This window comes from Centrocercus urophasianus, unplaced genomic scaffold (genome assembly GCF_019232065.1).
Source record: "Centrocercus urophasianus isolate 14NV4802_14NV808 unplaced genomic scaffold, USGS_Curo_1.0 seq_44, whole genome shotgun sequence".
In the NCBI taxonomy this organism is placed as follows: domain Eukaryota; kingdom Metazoa; phylum Chordata; class Aves; order Galliformes; family Phasianidae; genus Centrocercus; species Centrocercus urophasianus.
This window is the reverse complement of record NW_024885022.1, coordinates 1,375,038-1,395,085: the sequence shown is the minus strand read 5'-3', so window position 1 is coordinate 1,395,085 and position 20,048 is coordinate 1,375,038. Positions and strand designations below refer to the sequence as shown.

The 20,048-nt window shown below is 46.7% G+C and overlaps 1 long non-coding RNA gene across 1 annotated transcript; it reads left to right on the top strand.

The window, feature by feature from the left end:
- The first annotated feature begins 752 nt into the window (after nt 1-752).
- LOC122168694 lies at nt 753-19,601 on the top strand. The gene is made up of 3 exons (XR_006171325.1): nt 753-851; nt 18,656-18,786; nt 19,471-19,601. It is a non-coding gene; the product is annotated as an uncharacterized LOC122168694 (long non-coding RNA).
- The last annotated feature ends 447 nt before the right edge of the window (nt 19,602-20,048 follow it).

The following is a 20,048-nucleotide window of genomic DNA, read 5'->3' as shown; positions in this document are numbered from 1 at the left end:
AGTTACAGCACCATATGGGAAGCAATGATACTGCAGCAATAGGTGCAGTGAACTGCACTGTGATCAGCAGATGCAGCTCCTTCAGCTTTAATGGGCTTACTGCAGTTTCACACCAAATGAAGTGAAATGATGTAGTGATACAGTACGTCTGTATTAAGCAATGAAAGACTTGAATGTATGTGATACTTTCTTTTCATTTCGCTCTCTTTTCTTCTTTCCATTAAAATACCTGCATGTGCTGTGCTGAGACTTGTTTTATTCCTATCAGCGGTTGCTGCTCTATTTGCTGTGAGATGCATGTGGGTTCCTATGCCAGAAACAGGCATGGCACAGCTCTGACTGGGAGCTCTGTCAGCTCTTCTCTGAGGAATTTCACAGCAGTTTTGGACACATTTATCTTCACTGAGAGTTGAAGGGAAAAAACAACAATAACAACAACAAAAAAGCATCATGTGTGCACAGAAAAGACAATTTTTCCAAACTTGATTAATCTCACATTGCCCTCACTGTGCAGACCCCAGCTCCTGCAAATGGAGTGGAGCTGAGGAAAAAAGAAATGCGAGGAAACCAAGCTGAGAATCAGTGGAGGAAATGAGGAGGCAACAAGCTAGGGAGAGTGGAGCAGTGATGGGTAGGCAGGCTGTGGTAGCAGCACTGCTTTTAGGAAGGAAGAAAGCTGGGGGAAATATTCCTTTGCAGATAAAAAAAGACCCCAGGATGTGGAGCTGTGCTGACTTTCCTCAGCATGAGAACATGCTCTTCACATATCTGTGTACCGAGCCAATCCCTTGCCTGAAAGACAGGGAGGAAAATGGTGTTAATCAGGAAGACAGGGAGCAAAATGGAGCAAGGTGAGTAGGGAAGATGAGAAGCAACAGAGAAGGTAAGGGCTGAAGAAAGCAGCAAGAAGTCATTCCATGGTCCTCCTCCTTCTTTTGCCTCCTGCCTGGCTGTGGCTGGAGCACATCTGATGTGTAGGCAGCTCTCAGGGCCCAGGAATTTGTACGGCCTCGATATTTGCAAGTTAGTAGGGATGCTTTTGTCTCGCCAGTATGAGAAACAGCCTGAAAGAGTTCAGGCCTGGAAGGCAGTCATATATTTGGGAAATTGTCTTTGGAGTTGACTGTATGGTCCAATATAACTTTAAAGAGGACAGTATGCTATTGCTTTACTTTTTTTTTGGCCATGGCTAAACAAAGAAAATACGTTGCAAATATAAGAGGTATCTACTTTCAGCTTTGCAGGCTTAAAAAGACTGATCGTCTGGATAAAAATCAAAGTTTGGGATTTCATATTCCTGTAGGCTGCTTGGATGAAACATGAAAAAGAGTTGCCTTTAAAAAGTCCTTTGTGCAGAAAGACGTTGCTGACTCCTCCAGCTGCCCTTGCAGCTGATAGCTGCCTGTCAGTTTGAAGTCAAGTGGAGTCTGAGGGGGTAAGGAGATGTGATGTGCTCACAGGAAGCAGAGCAGTTTCACTGTGAGAACGTCTGCTCTGCTTCTTCCTCTTTGCCACATTGTCCTTCCTCTGGAGCTCACTGATTCTGCATCATCATTTCGGTTTCATGTACTTCTGCCAGACCGCATGATCTGTCAGATCACTTGATTTGGTGAACAAAGGCAGAAAATGGGAAGCTTGATTGCAGTACACGAAAATGGGAAGATGGTCATTGCACTAGTGATGCCCTTGTGAGTCTTGGAGAACCCATGACGTGGGACAGCAGCATGAGAATCATTGCTGCAGTCACCTGGATAGACACAGCATCCGTGCAACAGCAAGGGCCAGGGCACACACCTCTGTACAGCTGCAGAAGGGAAAATGAAGCATTTGTTCTGCTCTGAGCAACAGACAGGGTCAGCAGAGGTGGTGTGGGCCTGCCTAAAAAGATTTTTTGGGTTTTTTTCAAACATTTTAGTCTGTTCTGTAGTACCATCACCAGTAACTTGCCTTTGTATGTAGCAGCACGCAGCATTGCACTTACCCCAGAGTGATCCTTAATCCTGACATTATTCTCTAATATGTCAAATGCTGCTAGGAAGCTGGTCCTCAGTGGGAACTAGCTGTGTGGAAGGTTTCAGCTCTTTGAGTTTAGCTGTTTTTAATTATCCACATAGATAAGTGTAGACATTTATTTTCTTTGAACTAGAAAAGGTTTATTTTCTATTTTTAACCCCTGAAGACAGCTGACTATTCCAAATGAAACTCCTTGGTCCAGAAATAGCCTTTTATTAATTTATTTCTGTCCTATGAGGACCAAACATAGTTCCTTAGGAATCAAGCATTAACCCATACTTACTCAGTTCAGCTTGATCATATTCAGACCAGTTTTACGTAGATTAGTAAGAACATAATATTTCAGTGGGGCACTGAGCAGTTGCAGCTGTCTTTTAGGAGGGAATCCTGCAGCATGACTCACAAACCAAGGCACAGTGTGATTCTTTTCTGGATACATGCTGCTCAACAGGTATGAGGGTGATGAGATCTGCTTCAAAACAAACACGTATGACCAATTTTCTGAAAGGGCTCAGCGTGTTACCATTAATGTCACAATGGGGAGAGGCTGCGTGCTAAGGGCTTTACAGAAATTTGGCCCTTGTTTGGATGTGAATGGGGAATCGAGCTCTTCAAAAAATCTGGTGGCAATTGTGGGTGCTGAGTACTTAGGAAGTGGTGGTGGTCTTGAAGTATTGCTGCCATTATTCCCTGATTTACACCCCTGTCAGCCATTGGTTTTCAGCAGAGTTGCACCCTCCTACGACTGGAGTGGCACTCAGGCTGTGGGTTCCTGCTGGCATTTACAAGTCAGAGCATGTATAGATGGCTTTTATATTTTATTTTATTTTATTTTATTTTATTTTATTTTATTTTATTTTATTTTATTTTATTTCAGAAAACGTTTTTGAAACGTATCCCTTTTGCCTGAATCTGGACCGCTGCTGACTGACTGCCAGCTCCCAGATTAAATATAAGTCATTATGGAATGTTTTCCTCACATGGGAAAGACTGGAGTGGCATGGTGTTAGTTTTACCCTCCAACATTAATTCTAATTACCTCAAAATGCAAACATGTTTGAGTTTCCAGCAGATGACATTATTTTCTCTTTGACATTAGACATCAAAGGAAGAAAAATAAACACGGGACAGTGACAGCATTAGGCCTCTAGTCATTTTTCAGAAGGTTTTTCATGTTCTATTCCAGACTGATTCTTCTTTAAGTCTTGTCTTGGACATTAGGGAGGGGAAAGGTTTACAGACTCAGAGACTGATGGCATCTTTTCCCTTCCAGTTCTTTCTAAATAAGAGAGTAAGACGGGGGGAGAACAGAAACAGTCTGGTTTAGATCAGGGTTGGAGTCTTGGTTTTTCAGAGACTCACACACAGACACACACACCCCAATACTTTGGTTATTTTCTCAAATTTATTTTTAACTTTCCTTCTGAAAGCTCATGGATGGTACTGCTGAATTTCAAAACTGCGATAATTCAAAGAGACCAGAAATTTGAGGAATATGGAATATTTTTCCTCTGCCCAACAAACAAACATTAGAGCAGAACCTGAAAGCTTTGCAGATGCTTGCTACTCTCTGAGCATTGCTGCTCAGTCAGGTGTCTCTGATGCTAAAAAGTGATGTTCCTAGGTGTCCTCTCCACAGAGCACCAATCTGTCAGGCCATTCCAGCCCGCAGGATGTGAAAATAGACTGACCAGTGAAGCTGCCTCTCCTCCTGTTTTCAAGGCTTGGGATGTGCTAGCTTTCACTTCCATGGCTTTTGTGAAGCCCTGGTGCTAGCAGCCCTAGGTTGCCCTTCAGTTGCCACACATCATGCTGGGCCCTGTCCTACAGACAAGCTCTGCTTGCGCCTACTTTAAACACTGAGTCTGGAGCTCATGCTTGAGCTTCTCTGCATCTGTAAAATGGGAATTATGTGCCTGTTCAGCCTGACAGCATGTGAAGAAGACACTGCCCTGTGATTAGAGATCCTGTCAGCATTCTAATGACGCAGGCTGTAGAAAAGTCTCTATACTAGGAATCAAATCAGGGGTCACTTCCTAGGGACTGGGATGCCAAAGTGTCTTGCAGAACATGGCTAAAGTGACCCAGCACTTTACAGGGTGCTGCAGGCAGCCCGTCTGTGCCACTTGTATCTCACTCTCAGCCCTAAGTTTTACTCCAGTGTTACAGCAAGGCTGAGATGGCACAGCCTGAGGGAGCTGCAGCCATAGCAGGGCTCTGGCCTGTTCAGCAGGCTCTGGAAAAATGCTTATTCTGCCACATGGGGAAGGGAGCAGAGCTGAGCAACGCCTCCCCACCAACCGAAAGAATTTTAAAAGTGTAGAAACAGATTCATTTTCAGTTAATAAATAGCAACAAACAAATAAATAAATAAGTGCCTACCCCCACAGTCATTGCCTGCGGTGCGAGCGCCAGTGTTTTGAAGTGCTCTCATTGGGACGCCACAAATGTTTGTAATAAAGCTGACTTGCAAATCTTGGGCTGGAGCCTCTGGGCGGCTCAGCCAGTTTCACACCCATCTTTCTGAGCCGTTTTCCTTCACTTCATGCCTAGGCCCCTGGGGGCCCAGCAGGGCTGCAGGCAGGGTAGCTGGGCCAATGGGCAGCATCCAGCCCACCTCGAGCCCTCCAGGATGTATTTCTTTCTGTACTGAGCTGGCTGAGGACAGCAGGCAGATAGCAGGGTCAGAGGATGCAGTTAGATTGGTTTTGCTTCTCTCCTCTGGTCTGGCGGTGAACAGGACTGTAATGCAGGAGCCACCAAGCTGAACTTTTTCTCAGGGGTTTTTAGACACCATGCAGTACCTGGAAACATCACGGCAATGCTCCTTCTGCCAGGAAGCATCCTGAGGAGGACCATGGGCCCCTTCACCAGAGCTAGACAGAAAATTTTTGATTGAGGAGCATGCTAAAGCATGGCCATTTTCCAAAATAGCCAACAGAGATGCTGGGAGAGATCTAGCAAGACACAGCTTGCAGGGCTCATTGGAAAAAGAGAGGTCTGAAAACCTGCTCTGCACAAGTCAGCATTTCTATTGGGTCACTCAGAAACAAACATACTTAGAATCAGGCTTCACATGGAAATCTGAACCTTCTTGAGTGCTGGTATTGGGAACAGCTCTGCATGCTGGTGGAGCAAACCAGCCCTCATTGGGCATAGTGCATCATCTGAAGATACATTTTCAAAATTAGGTATCCAAAATGTCCTTATATGTGGATTTCATTACTTTCCATCTGTACAAGACCAGGTTTTTGTAAGGGAATGGACAATTGCCTGAGGAGAAATGGTGGTGGAGTACATGAGTATCCTTTTTCACACACATCAGTGCATATTTGGTATATGAGGTGGTGCTTACACAGTTTTCCTTTCACTGTTCAGACAGCCAGTTATTAAATGTGGCCTGTGGTGTTTCTGTTTCTTTGATGTTTTCAAATGAGATCTAGTTATTTAACATGGCTATTGTACCTAATTCTCTGCTAAGTCCATCTCACAGCTTCAGAGGAAATCTGGATCAGGTTTTATTTTGTCCAACCTATTTTACCCCTCTCTAATTTAAATGGAAAGGAAACTGTATCCTCTGGTAAAATTACATTCACAACATTGTGTTTATGACGTGAGAGATCCTCTTGCTGCAGAAATGCACAGTTCTTCCTTTCCTGTTAAAAGAGTCTACTGACCTCTAGAAGCATTGGGTCAATGAAGAGCGTGTGAGTTCTGGTCAATTCTGGATGATGGTAGTCAAGAGGACACATTTAGAATCAGTCTGGTACTTCACCCAGGGTCATAAAACAAGACCAAAGATCACAGAATGTTTGGAGATGGAAGGAACTTCAAAGCTCAGCAGTTTTGAACCCCCCTGCCATGGGCAGGTACACTTTCCACTAAACCAAATTGCCCAGGGCCCCATCCAGCCTCACACATCTCTATGAATGGGGGCATCCACAGCCTCTTTGTGAAGGATGCTGGAACTGGATTAAGTCTTCAATGAAGCCTGAAACAGATACTACTGGAACTGGACTGTGGGAACAAACCTTACCTGAATCAGTTTGTGTTCAAGCCGTGGGTATAAATCAGCTGCATGTTTTGCAGGGTGCATGACTACTGTCCCAAGCACTGTCTGTGAGAGGCAATGGGTTCCTTGAGCCCCTTGTGAGATCAGTATGTGCACAGAGATTGCTCAATCACTCCTCAGGTCAAGACCCCATTCAATTGTATCACTGGCAACTATACAGATGAAGAAAGCTTAATACGGACAAGAGGTATGTGTGTTGCAAGTGGCCATTTGTCCATTAATATTGTGTGACTTGGTGGGGGAGAGGTTCTCTACTGAAACTTCAGAAAGTTCACAGGACAACAAGATGTTCCCTGTGGGAGCCATCTACTTTCCACGTGGAAAATGCACAGTGGGGTTTTGGGAAGGATTGGATATATTCCCTGCTTTGAATTACTGTCTGGATGAGTCAACCTATTTTTGTGTGTGTGTGCGTCTGATCTCTCTGGTACTGGCAAAAGGTTATTTATGCATGGATAGTGCATTAAAGTTCCCACTAACTGTCAAATTCTCTACAGCTGTAGAAATTCCTTTCTTTTAATTTATTAAAATAAGTACTTCAAAATAATTCCTCTTTGATCAATACCTGTTTGGCAGTTTCACTCTTTGTGAAGCTTGTCTGGATAACAGTCAGAGCTGGCTTTAGAGGAGATGGCCTACTGCCATACCCCCGTGCTATTTCTTTAAAATCTGGCTGTAATGCATCTTTGCTCTGGGTGTTTGGGTTTTTTGGTTTTTTTGTCTTTTTTTTTTCTCTCCATTCCTTGCCTAACAGTGTTGCTTTACACATTCACTAAGAATGTCTAGAAATAAAGATAAGGGTTTTTGGAAATTGTAAATGCCCTTATCTATGCTGCTGGTGTAGGTAGAATGAGCACTTGCAGGAAAATATTGTTTTGTATGAGGTAACAGATGCTGTTGCTGTAGGAAATGAGCGTGGCCTTGCTGCAATCATTAATCTTGCAGTCCTCCTGTACTAATGAGAAAAGTAAAAACATCACTGTTTGGAGATTAGAAATGGTGACTTCCATTTGGGATGGAGGACCCAAGTCCACCACAGGCAATAGCTGAGCTTGTTATTCTCAGCTAATGCCAATTAAAGAGTAAGCCTATTTCAGCGAAATGCCATTAGTGCTCTTTCAGTAATTTCTGGATGTTGGACAGAAGGTGATTTTAAAGAAGCACTTGCCTATATTTTTTCATAAAATAACCATGACTTGTCCTACCAGCATTGGGTAGCAGTCACTTGCTCTTTTCTGCTAGAGGTTAAGCTGATAACATCTTTAATGAAACACCTTCAGAAGTTCTTAACATGTTCAGTTCAGGATTAGCTCCCCGTAAATGTCCCTGAAAGGAAGATACCAGGCCATCAGGACATGCTGGTGAGGTGCCACTGCTCTGCATGAGGGAAGTGAGTGCTCAAGATGCCAGCAAGCCTCATCTGTGTGTGGTGACAATGCATGCTGCAAATAGGGCAGCTGTTGCACCGTGACGTCTGCTGGAGGAACTGATTAAGACTGGTTTTGGTTGCTATCCACTGGCCCATGCCACGTATCACATACTATGCACAGTGCTCTGATTGTTGCTCATGGCCTCTGGACTGCCCCACTTCCAGAGGCACTTTCTGCACACTCCTGCATCATTCTGAATACATCTTGAATCCTCTATGGGAAGCATCTCATTGTGAGGGATCCAGTTCCTCTGGCTAAGAGACTGGGGACAGGCTGGAAAGGGCTGTATGAGCTTCACTCCATTCATGCTGACAGCAGCCCCTGAGAGATGTGCAGCTGCTCAGTGAGGTGAACATGGTGTTTGCCCTTGCTCCAGCCTTCTGCATCAGGGCCAGGAGGAAAACAGCATAGCAAACAGTCATGGAAGCTGCTTTGCTTCTTTTAAACCTTCCTATTACTATTTGGAATATAAAGAAGGTGAGGCCAATGTTTGCTAAAGTGCATCAGGCTTCCAGAGTCAGGCTATAGGGCTGTCTATTTCCTAGTGCTCCAAGTACTCGATAAAGGCATAGTCTTGCTCCATATTGTGGCATGAAAGCACTGATTCTCAAACATGATGAGCACTTAAGTAGCCCAGTAAAATCTAAGACCTGTCCATCTTGTTGTTCATAGGAATTTCAGCAGCAGGCATTCTCGATATGCATAGGGTTCATGCTCAGTCCTTCCAGCGGTGCTTTGTGGCCTCATACACCATCTGCATCCCAGCACCAGCTGTGGGCACGGGCTGATGCTTCTGGTAAAACGGTCACAGAGAGAAGCGGGCCGTGTGAGCACCTAGCTGCTGAGGATGGGGAGTATTAAGCGGCAGGGGCATGCTACAACAAGGAGTTCAAGGAATCCACTGTGATTCAACAGCTGGTTCAATCAAACCAGCTGAAACTGCCTTCAGTACCATCCTGGACCAGATTTTTCAGAAAAATTCAGCAGCTTGGTAGCTCAGTCCTTTTGCAAAACATCTTGCCACTTACTGTCACAATAGAAGCTGCTGGATGCTGACCACTTCAGAGGAGCTGGACCAAATCAAGATGCCAAGCACTTGAAACTTTGGCACTAAGCTTTGCGGAGAATTTGATCCATTATGTGCTGCTCCACTTCAAAGTGGGCAGCAGCTTGTGACAACCGTACAGCATCACAGCAAATGTCACTTTTTGTGCAAACATTTAACCAACAGAAAGTGGCTTTTTAGCTTGGTAGTAAACTTCACTCAAATTTCAATTCGCTTTGAAATTTCTTAGGATTTCACTGAATGGAAAAGAAATATGGGTTTGGGCCTTTCTGGTGCAAAATTTTTCAGGGGAGCCAAGGGTGCAGGACTGGCAGGGGAAGGCAGTGCTTCCCGAACACGTCTTCTGATACAGAAGAAAGAACATCGCTAGGACAACTTTAAAACCAGAAAGAAAGACAAAGCCTGCCCTTCAAAGGCTTTCTGGCATTTTCTGCTCAGATTCATGTTTAACTCCAGTAGAAAAGAAAGGGCCCACATTTCTTGGAGACAAGGGGAAGACTGCTCAGCGCAGAGCGAGAGCTGCAGTTCAACTCTGCAGTCTGGGTTCAGACCCATCCCCAGCTTTCAGCGTAATCTTTCTTTGGATATTCTTTTTTAAATCAAAACCAGGAATTATACAGCTGCTGAGATAAGAATAATTAAGAACAATGCATTTCCTTTTAAAGCTCCTCAAAGGATAACCTCTAATAAGATGAATTGAGCGTCTCATTCAGGCCACACACAAATGACGGCTCATATTTAGTAACAACATTTTTTGGGGCAAAGATAAGCTAATTTTGCTCAAGAACAGAGGGTGGTCTTTAAGCCTTGCATTTGTCAAAGAAACAAGCACTTTTTTTTTTTTTTTATCTAGAGAGCATAATCTTCCACAGCTCAAGAGGACCAGAGCAGGGGGAGGGAAGCTCAGGCAATATATTTATGTTGGAGTAGAGGCCTGAGCGTCTGGACACAAAGAGAGCACAGGCTGGACTGTGGAAACCCCGCTTCCATGCTATGCCTGGTGTGTGCCACTGCTGTGCCTGGCAGTGCCCAGTCCTGCAGCTCAGTGCCACGGAGCCCCAAAGGGTGCAGACAACGGGCACCAGGACCCTCTACACAGTGTTCTCTCACTTCTGTCTGCATTGGGTGAGAATAAGCCACAGAGCTTCATGCGGACGACTGAAGAGCAGAGCACAGCCCAGTGCAACTTCTGCGTGCCTGTGAATCTGGCCCCATAGGGGAGAGTTCATGGAGGGAAGTGTGATATGAAGAAAAGGCAGGGAAGAGTGCAAAGCACGCCACCGACAGGTTCTCCTCCTCCCCTCAAGACATTTCACCTGAAAAAAGAGAAGTACCACCTGGAGTCATAATTGATTCCAGCTCCTAATTGCCAAATGCTTCCCCTCTCCCCTTTGTATCTGTTACAGATGCATCATCCACATATGAATGTTTCCTGGAATTTGGTTCCAGAGATTGGAGCCTGTGAGGTTTTGGGACCAAACTTACTCAAGTGGAACTCCCAGGGAGCCAAATTGTTTCTCTGTTTAAATCAAGGGGCTTATCAGGGAATGTTAAATGATTTTTTTACAACAAAAAGTCAGAAGAGCTGACCAGTCTTCTCCTCGCTATTTGCTGCATTGCTTTCAAATTAAGAAAAATTGAAAAATCTTTCTTGTCCCCCTGGTCCTGCAGCCAGCAGAGCCTGTTCCTGTCACCACCCTTCTAATTACTGGAAGGACCCCACTTGGCTGGAGAGATCAATGCGGGATTGTTTTACACCAGCCCAGATATTTTGCCTGCTCAAGCAGAATCTAAAAGAGCAATAAAGATCCACTAGCTGATCCAGTGGCACTCAGTCAAGCAGCACTCTGCATGTACCCAGATTTTCCATCAGCGGCGGTTAAGCATTCATTGATTATGAGCATTAATTAGAGCTAATCACATGCCTATAAATGAGGTGTTGTGAAAACATGAAAATAAGAGTGCTGTTTCAGAAGGGGCTTTGGTGGCTGAAAAATAGATGAGCATCTTGTGGGATCCTCAGGAGTCCCTCGTGCACATAACTTGCAGATAAGGGACTGACCGCCCACTCATCCTTTCCAGGGGCTGCCAAGTACAACAACCTCTCGTTCTGTTTTTGCTGCACTCCAACCACTTCTCTGCATCGCCCCGTGACAATGCAAGGGGAGCGGGGGGTGAAGGAGCAGGGCTGGGTGCTGCTGCACTCGAAGCACATGCTGAGTGGGCTGGATTCGCTGTTGTTATCTGCTGGGATCTCTATGGCTGCTTTTACTCTCAGGATTCTTTTTTGAATTCTAGTTTTTGTTTATGATAGTTCAGTTTACACACGTGCTTGTATGAATGTGGTGGATTTTAGCCAGTGGGAAGGCTGTCCTTAGGCTGAACACTCACAAAGTCTCAGCGGGCTCTGTTAGCAGCCCTACCTCTGTGCTGTCTGTATTTACTGGATTGGTGTAGGGTGCATATATAGGGTGGCTGTGTTCAGTGCCTACCTACATGAAAGGCTTCTTTCTTCCAAGCTAGGTCCTGCTGTTCAAAAACCCAAGCTCCCAAGCTTTTCATGCCACGCCATCCTGCTCCAATTTCCATTGCTTTATCTTGCCTGGCTGTTTTTGTCCCTCCCCTCAGCAGGACACAAAACAACTAACGGGCAAAGCCTTCATTTTGCAATGTTGCAAAATTGAGTGGGTTTGTCAGAAAAAAAAATAATTTAAAAAAAAAAAACAAAAAACAAGCGAAAACAAAAAACAGGAATCAAGCCCTTTCTCATGGCACTCAGGGCTTGCTGCAGGGGATGGCATGGTCATCAAGCTGCCAGCAGGCTCCTGGGGTCAGTACCCACCACCAGTGAAGCCCAGGTACTCTATGCAACGTGCATATGTGGTGCAGGAGCAGTGCCACCCATGCTTCTTTTTCCCCCTGCAGCCAAAGCCACCACCAAGAATGAGGAACAGAGAGACTTGATGTGGTGGAATGAGTCCATTCAGTAGCTATGTGGATGCCACTGCAGCATTATAGAGATCTCATTCCCATCCCAAACTTGTCTTCTCTACCATTCCTCCCTGGATGGGAGTGGAAGGAGGATGATCAGCCTGCCCCTTGCCTGAGGGATGCTTCCCATACCTGATCCTTCTGCGTGAGGCTTCTTGCTAAAGGACTCATGCCTCATGTCACTTCTTGGGTTCCTGCTCACAAACACATCACTTGGGCTTAGCTTGTCTCTTGCTGATGCAAACAAGAAGGGTTGTGGGGGCTATTGCCACTGACTGACAGCATGCATGACCCTGTGGGAGGCGGGGAGGTGACCCCTTAGTAGACGTGCATCACAATTACAGCACCAGCAAGCGTCTCTAACAAAGAGGGTGCACCACCAGCTACAGCACTGAAGCAGTTGAGGGATGCAACAGAAATTTAAGAGAGAAGGGAAAGCTGGGCACCAAATGGTACAGTGCCTGCGCGTGGTGATGATATGCAAATGGAAGCTGGCATTCCTGCAGTACTGTGTGGAAGTCAGAGCAAGGAGGGTGCAGACGAAACTCTGTCCTAGGGGATGACCCCAGGCACTTGGGCATGATAGTGGGCTGAGCAGGTCACGGAGCAGCCCCATGCTACTCTTACTCAATGGATGCAAATATCTGCTGTTTGTTGGCATGGTGAGCAGGGTGTGAGTGGCAGTGTCTGAGGCTCGCCTCTTCTGTCAGTGTTCAGTGACATTGCAGGTCTCAGTGGAATTGCTTCCATGTAAAGCTGGCAAACTAGCAAGCCAAGTCAGGCCTCAACATCTGTAAAGCTGGGTAGGTTCACAAGGATTTAATTCCCTTTTAAAAATGTACAAATCACATGGGATGGTACTGCCTAATTCCCCACATTTCTACATAGCACGGTACTGTCACTATTCACTGGGAAAGAATTTCATGTTTGCCTTTTCCCAAATGCAGTAACACTGACATTGCTCATCTTCTCCTAACACTCAATAACATTTAACATTTCTCTCTGCCTCTGGAGAGAAAAGCCCATGTTTTCCATACTGCTTTGTGCCATCTGTGAGGGTCGTTTTATGGTACAGCCACCTCTGGCGAAGTGGAGAGTAATCTGACATCTAACCAGATACGTATAGAGATCAGAGAAGTAATAGCAAACTCAGGATTTTGCTTGTGGGGATCCTCAAAACTGCAGGCCAGGCTGCAGCTCTACCTTCAGACACTGCTGGTGGGTGCCACTAAGCAAAGAGGAACTGGCAAGCAGTGCAGTATTGTGCAATGGATGCCTCTGCCACTGACCCCAGAGCTTGGAGCCATACAGAGCCATCAGGGTCCAAGTGGCAATACTGAACATCTCACAGAAGCACAGCATCACAGAATGGCCAGGGTTGGAAGGGGCCTCAAGGATCATGAATCTCCAACCCTTGCCACATGCAGGGCCACCAACCTCCACATTTAATACCAGCCCAGGCTGCCCAGGGCCCCATCCAGCCTGGCCTTGAACACCTCCAGGGATGGACGGGGCATCCTCAGTCTCTCTGGGCAGCTGTTCCAGCACCTCATCACTCTCTCTATAAAGAACTTCCCCCTGACATCCAACATAAACCTTTCCTCCCTCCTTAAATCCATTTCCCCTGGTCCTGCAGTTATCAGCCCTTTCAAAGAGTTGACTCCCCTCCTGTCTGTAGGCTCCCTAGTTGCACTTCTGTCCCCGCATCCACTTTGGATCCAGGTTGGGTGGCTCTACCAGGTCAGCTGTCTGCAGTGTGCCCCACAGTGCTACTGTAAGGGTGCAAGCAAGGCTTCCCCCTGAGAGAGATGTGGGAAGGATTTACATTTTACTTGGAAGGGAGTGTATCCAGGCAGCTTCAGGAAAGAAGGGGATCCCCGAGGCATGTGATGGGCATTATTTAGATGACAGTTGAGTTCAAATGCAAGTATGGAGCCACAGTTTAAACACCCTGTGTTGCCGATTCAGGTGCAGGCAGATCCACCTTCATGCTGAGGCATGAGGTCCTGCAGACTATCAGCAGGGCCAGCGCCTATGCAAAGGCAGCTGGAGCTGCTCAAGGGGATTCACCCTGCCGAGAAATACACGGGTTACACACAGTGCAATAAGGTCACATCAGGGCAGGTATGTCTGTGTTCAAGGACGTAGGTGAGTCTGGCCCCGCTCTGCCGATTGCTGAAGGAACTGGAAGGATGGCACTGGAAGGATGGCACTGGAAGGATGGCACTGGCCCCTCTCTGCAGCAGGGTCACTCCCAGCCTGCCCAGCACAGCAGAGGAGGGAAAGCTGGCAGTGGTTTTTGTGCAGGGTCCAGCTCCCAGAGGCTGTGCAGATTCTGTACCATTAAACAAAGCTAAGCTCATGAGCTATGCTTGTGTTGCTATTGTCTTTGCTGCTGATTTAGTTGTTAATACCTTGGCTGCTGCTGTGATGTCTGGTGTTTTTAGCACAGGAGCCAAGAAAACAGCATTAACTGCACAGACAGTGGCTGCCAGGCTGAGCAGCCCAGAGATGCTGGGAAGAGGAGTGGGGTCCCTCCCCATCAGGCTGGGACCCACACTGGCTCTTGGCCATGCAAACGCACGGTCCCCACCATGAGGACTGTGAGAAGTGCCAGCAGCAAGTGCTGGAGACAGCGGTCTGTTTTGTAGCCACACCTGCTGGCAATGGGTGCAGCCATGGGAGAGACGGGCTGCTTGAGAACACACAGCTGCTAAGGCAGGGGAAGAACACTGGCGGGTTGGGGATTTTTTATTGAATTGCTTTAAATTATTCACAGTATCAGCGGTTTCCTGTGACATCAAGCTTCTGGACATTGCTGGGTGGCTGTGAGCTGTGGCCTATCCAAGGTTCTGTTCCCAGCTACGCTCAAGCCACAGCTGGTCTGAAAGCCAAGGGTGCACAGTGAGATGCTGATAGGAGACTGACAGGGGGCTCGGCGCTGAGAAGGCTAGATCTGCACGGTTCCTTCCACTGAATTTCGAGAGAATAGGTGGCAAAACGGCAATGACTCAAGAGGGCGAAGTAAGAACAGAGGCCAAGGCTGCGTGAGCGCGGCTCTCCATTGGTGCCAAGAGCCGAGGAGGATCTCCGTCAGCCTCTGGGGGAAGCGGAGCAGCTGGACTGCAAACTTCATGCAGCCTGGCCGCAAGCACCACTGCCCTCTTTTGGGTGGAATCACATCCCTGCTGCTGGGTGAGGCTGTGGCACTGCAGATATGCCACCTCTGTGACCGGCACTCCTGGTCTGCCAGACTGGGGGACGGGACAGCTGCGCTGCCCTGGCTCCAGCCCTGGCCATGGCAGCTGGAGGTGCCACGTTCTGCTGTAAACAACACAACCCTGAGCTAAGCTGGAGGGCTCTGCTGCTGCCACAAGGTAACAGGGACAGGAATTGGGGCACAAGGTGACTTCCTGGCTTGGAGTGTCTGGTGACCTGTGATCGGCAGCAGTCAGGTAGTGAAGGAACCAGCAGCGTGCTTCTCTCAGAGAAGAGGGAGCATCCTATGAGAACCAGCTGCTGCCCCCAGCAGGCCTGCCTGTGCTTAGCTCACCTTCTGCAGCTATGAGATTTCATCCCTGCTTACAATCTGACAGAGTCCTTACCATGACCTACCCATAAAATTTGATGCGATGAGTGACATTTTTTATAAGACCAACTGTTTCATTATGAAACATTTGAGGTTGGAAAAAACAATCCCAAATAAATAAGAACATGCCACTATAATAAGGCCATCGGTGTGTTCTACATATCCTCCTTGTGGCAATTGTGGCTGAGTGCAAGAGGCAAGTACGCCTTGTGATCGTGAGAGACCAGCTGAAAACATGAGTCACACAGCCAGACCTTGTGACTTGGTGGAACTAAGAAGGTCTCCTTAAAGGCAATTTGTGGAAGAATTGGAGAGAAACACAATTTTTCAAGGTCAGCCAAAGGCTAATGAGAGTTCTTTCATAGCGTGATTGTGTTGCCTGAATTTCTGTATTTCAAAGCCAGTCTAACTACTTTACTGCTGAAGCATTGTAACTGAAGAGGCTGCAATAATGTTGACGAGTAATCCTGCCAGAACCTGAGATGGTATTCAACATAATACGAAACATTTTCTCCTTGCCTGGTCGCATATGGAACAAAGAGTTAAACAACCACACGGTTCCCCTGAGCACCACTCATCTTCCTTCCCAAAAGGCATGCGTACAGATGCTTTGTACGTCGAGTTGTCAACAGCTGAGGCTTCTGGCCAGATTCACATGTTCTCTACCTTTCCGCCTGTGAGCTGCAAGAGGCTCCTCTCCAGAGGAACGCTTTTTCATAACTTAATTAGATTGGCGCCATCCGTGCGGCTCCAGTTTCAGGTTGGCTTGGCTTTGCCCCGGCTCTCCAGCGCAGAGGATTACAGTAGCACTGAAACTGGTCCTGAACCAAACCTTTGGCAGCCACCTTGGGTTAAGGAGGCAATTTGTGAGGCTGCTGCTGCTAAATTAGAAATAAAGAAATAATCAGCTCGCAGCCCTTAATGAGAGGCCAGCAATGAGAGAAAAAATCCTTTTGCAGCTCTCATCTTTGCATATACGTAGGAATAGGTCGTATTTCTTTTCCGCATATATGAATCACTCTGGTCTACTAAAGCACTTCAATTAGGGCAGAGTGAACTCCAGTTGTGCTCTCGTTATGTGGACTTGCAACACGCTTATTCCAGAGTTGCTTTAATGGGCCAGGAATCCAATCGGTTTGACCAAGCTCTGCTCAAGAAGAGATTCCCAGTGAAATTTTCAGCTGTTTAACTGAGTCAGCTTTGAAATGGGTTGAGGCAGCATCGCTCAGACACAAAGCCCTTTGCCCTGCTTGATTGTATGCTACTAAACTGCAACTCCAAGAAAAGGAGATTTACAGGCAGAGACCAGAGGAAAAGAAAAAGCAAGGACAGCTCTGCAAGCTCACCAGTCTGAATGTCACTTCTTGCCTGCAGAGTGCAGCTGACTGTAGCTGTAGGCACCTGAGCTCCCTTGCCATCCTTGCCACACACAGCCCACAGCCTCCAGGCACAGTTCATGCCACTCATGGGTGCACCAAGGTGCCTGGGTTCACCTGTGCCGCCGGTAGCCAGAAAGCACCATGCTTGTGGCTGCTTCACCAGGAGCAGTGGTGGATGAGACAGACAATAAATGGCAACTGAATGGGAGCCAGGTGGAATAAATTAATAGGAACTTGGAAAACTTCTTCAAAGTAGGAAGCATTGGTGTTGGTTGGGATGGCAAAAAAATGACCACTCTTGGTGAAGAGCTAATTAAAAATATATACGTATCGTCACCTCATTTCTGAAAGCAAAACAAAATGGATACAAATCTACACGACAAATATTCTCACGTGAATATAAATAAACAGTTAGAGCAATTAGACCTCGCACTGCCCAGCCTGAGATATTTGCTGCAAAAACTCTTCCTGCTACAGTGCTTGCAGGGATGGTTTTCCCTCCATGCTGTGGGCACCAATTATTTCTGTGGCTCTACGATGTGAGCCATTTGTAAGCTGGAAGCTGTGGATTCCTGCAAGCTCCCTGCCCATAACACTCAGCAAATAGCTCATAGATTCAAGACTATGCTTTTTGGTGACCTGTTCAGGGCAGGTGCCCTGCTTGACATCTGAACAGTGTACATTACTGATGTCTCTGAGCAAACATCCATGGACATGCCTCTCACCAGCTCCTGAGTACTGACCTTAGGGGAAAAGCTGTGACATTGCTTGTCCTTGGGAATCAGGGAGGATGTTCCTGCTAGCTGAAGGCAGGTGAACCATGTACCTGGCACCCACCTGGTCTTTGTGAGGTCCCTCTGAAGTCCCTAGGGCAGAGAGAGATGGTATCTCCAGAGGGAACCTCAAAGCAGATGCTTCAACTGGATACACTGGATCCTCTTCCAAAGCGTTTATCTTTCACCAAGGGAGAGCTGGGCTGAGGGATCTGGCTGCCTGAAGCTGCTGCTCCAAATGCTTTCCTCGCCAAAGCTAGTGAAAGCATCCAGAAACAGAGCTGTCTGCGGCCTCAATAAGTAATTCATTCACTCTCATTCCCAGCACTTGGTGCCAGCTTGCTCATTTGACCTGGCTTCAGTTATTCTCCCTGAGCTGTTGTTACAGCCTTCTCTGCTGGACAGAGGAAGACAGAGGAGGGGCCATCTCCATCTCTCATGCTGAAATCCATGCTCTTCTGAATCCTCCCTGCAATGACAGGAACAGACTCATCTTGGAAAGTCATTCACTCAAATGCTGCTTTGCTCTTTATTGTGTGGCTTTGGGGCATGTTTTTGCACCCCTTGGGCAAGCATGGCTTGTTGAAGCCTCAACCAATGCTTCTGGCCTCCTGCAAGGCTATAGCACCCCACTTCTTCACCCTGCTCCTCCCATACCCCACTTCTGTATCCTCTGCTCCTAGCCTAGATCAGAGGGGCATTGCCCAGGGCTCTCCTCGTATTTGCTGCCCACATCAGGGTCCAATGGTTTCGAAGCAGAGCTCTCTGCAGGATGCACCCTTTGTCACAACTCTCAGGCTGTGCTGCTGAACTTAAAACAGTTGTCCTTTTCTGCTGATGGACCAGGGTGTAATCTGCCTTCTCATAGGAAATAAACTCCTTGCCACTCCTTTCTGACACAGAGTTAACGTTACCCATTCTGTGATTGCTGTCATTCTGTCATTGCTAGGACTGCTTTTCTGCTCTTAATGATTTTTTAAACTCTTTGTTCTTCAGATGTTCGCCTGTGCTGGATGATTCCACCATGGCCAGCAGCTTCCTTCAGTTATGCATTTCATGTCATCATTTTCCTTTATTTTTTCCTTCTTTGTTAGTGATTTATTTGACAATTTCAAATTGCTGCTGAATTTGGATGACTTTTAGTGTGAACTCCTATCCTGTTTGTGGAAGGAGTGGGGAGGGACACTGACCGTTCATTTCTCTTGTATTTTGTTTACACTTGCAAACTTATTGTTCATATTTGTTCTTTTTAGAGTTTTTGCCTGTAACCACTTGCAGTTTTCAGAAACTCTGAGAGATCTTGTTGCTATTCACTATCACCTGTTCTTCTCTATTCCTGTAGAGTGAAGCCAGAGGTTCATTTTGCATGCAAGCAACCACCCCCAGTGTAAGACTCAACCACAGCTATTGCCAGTCACAGTGAGGGACCCCGTGATGCCGTGCAACTGCTTCTTTGCGAAGCGAGTTTTGCCTGTTAGTTCTGGAAAATCTAGGCTATGCTCTTGTTGGATCAGTGGGACCTCAAGAACACTTCCCATACTGAAGATACTCTTACTGCCTATCACCCTGCAGTGAAAGCCTCACTACAGTACCAACCCTCAACGTTTTAACATCTTTAAAAACATAGCCCAGATTAGGCTTCTTCCTAGCACAGTGATCCCATCCTGCTGCAATTCAGATGATTAAACTAATCCAGCTGTGGAATAAGACTGCCCTGTATTTATTATTTAACAACCACTTCTAGCCAAATAGAACCACAGTTAATTGCATGAGCTTGTAAGTAAAAGGAAACCATACATATGTTCTGTTTCAAAATAGCATAACTAAGTGTGTTACTGATATTTAGATCCATGTACAACATTTCAGTTGTAGTGCATAATTTACAATCACCACTGAAATTGTTGATGATGCTTTCTCTCAAAATGAGATAGCAGCACCCTGAAGTTATTTCCGTGCAAATGAGTCTTGATATGAACATGAAAACTCAACAGCATTATTGTCCAGAAGGGAACTGACCAGGGACATATATTTCTGCTGCTGGGAGCCACGCTGCCATCGCTCAGCGCAGCACAGCTCCAGGCAGGGTGGTGTTTTTCATGAGCACGTACTGGCTCTTTGAATTTCTATTTCATGATCTTGGGTCTGTGCACTTTTTAGAACCTGCTTCCCAGAAGGTGTGTGCTGACTCCTTGCAACTGGGCTGCTGTAAAGTGCTTCAAGTTGAAGCCAAAGAAACTGAAACCTCATTGCCTGTTTGCTCATTTTCAGTCGGGCCCCATTAGAGGTACGTGGACACTTTTGTTTTCTGTTCTTCTTTGAGCCAAAGCCAGATCACAAAATCTGGAAGTCCTTTGCAAGATGGGACTTCTTCCATGCTTCACACAGCTCCCTGCGTGCTTCGCCATGAGTGCCCAAGATGCAGCTGTGAAAGAAAACAAAAGTGCAAATGCCAGTGACGGAACTGTGTGCTCCCAGTTGTCGCAGTGCTTTAGCCATGGGAGAGCTGTGCCTATGAACAGGGTTGACGTGTGTCACCGTGAGCCTGACATCCTTCCCTCCGCCTCGGACCTGGCACGTGCCGCAGCACCTGGGCTCTGAGGTGAATCACCCGCACCCCTGCGGGAGGAAACCTCCACACAGAGAGCAGTAATATCCGGGCTGGCCATCCATTCCCATTCCATGTGGCCTCAGCTGATATATTTCATATGGTTTTGTAGCTGAAGCCGGGCCAGAAC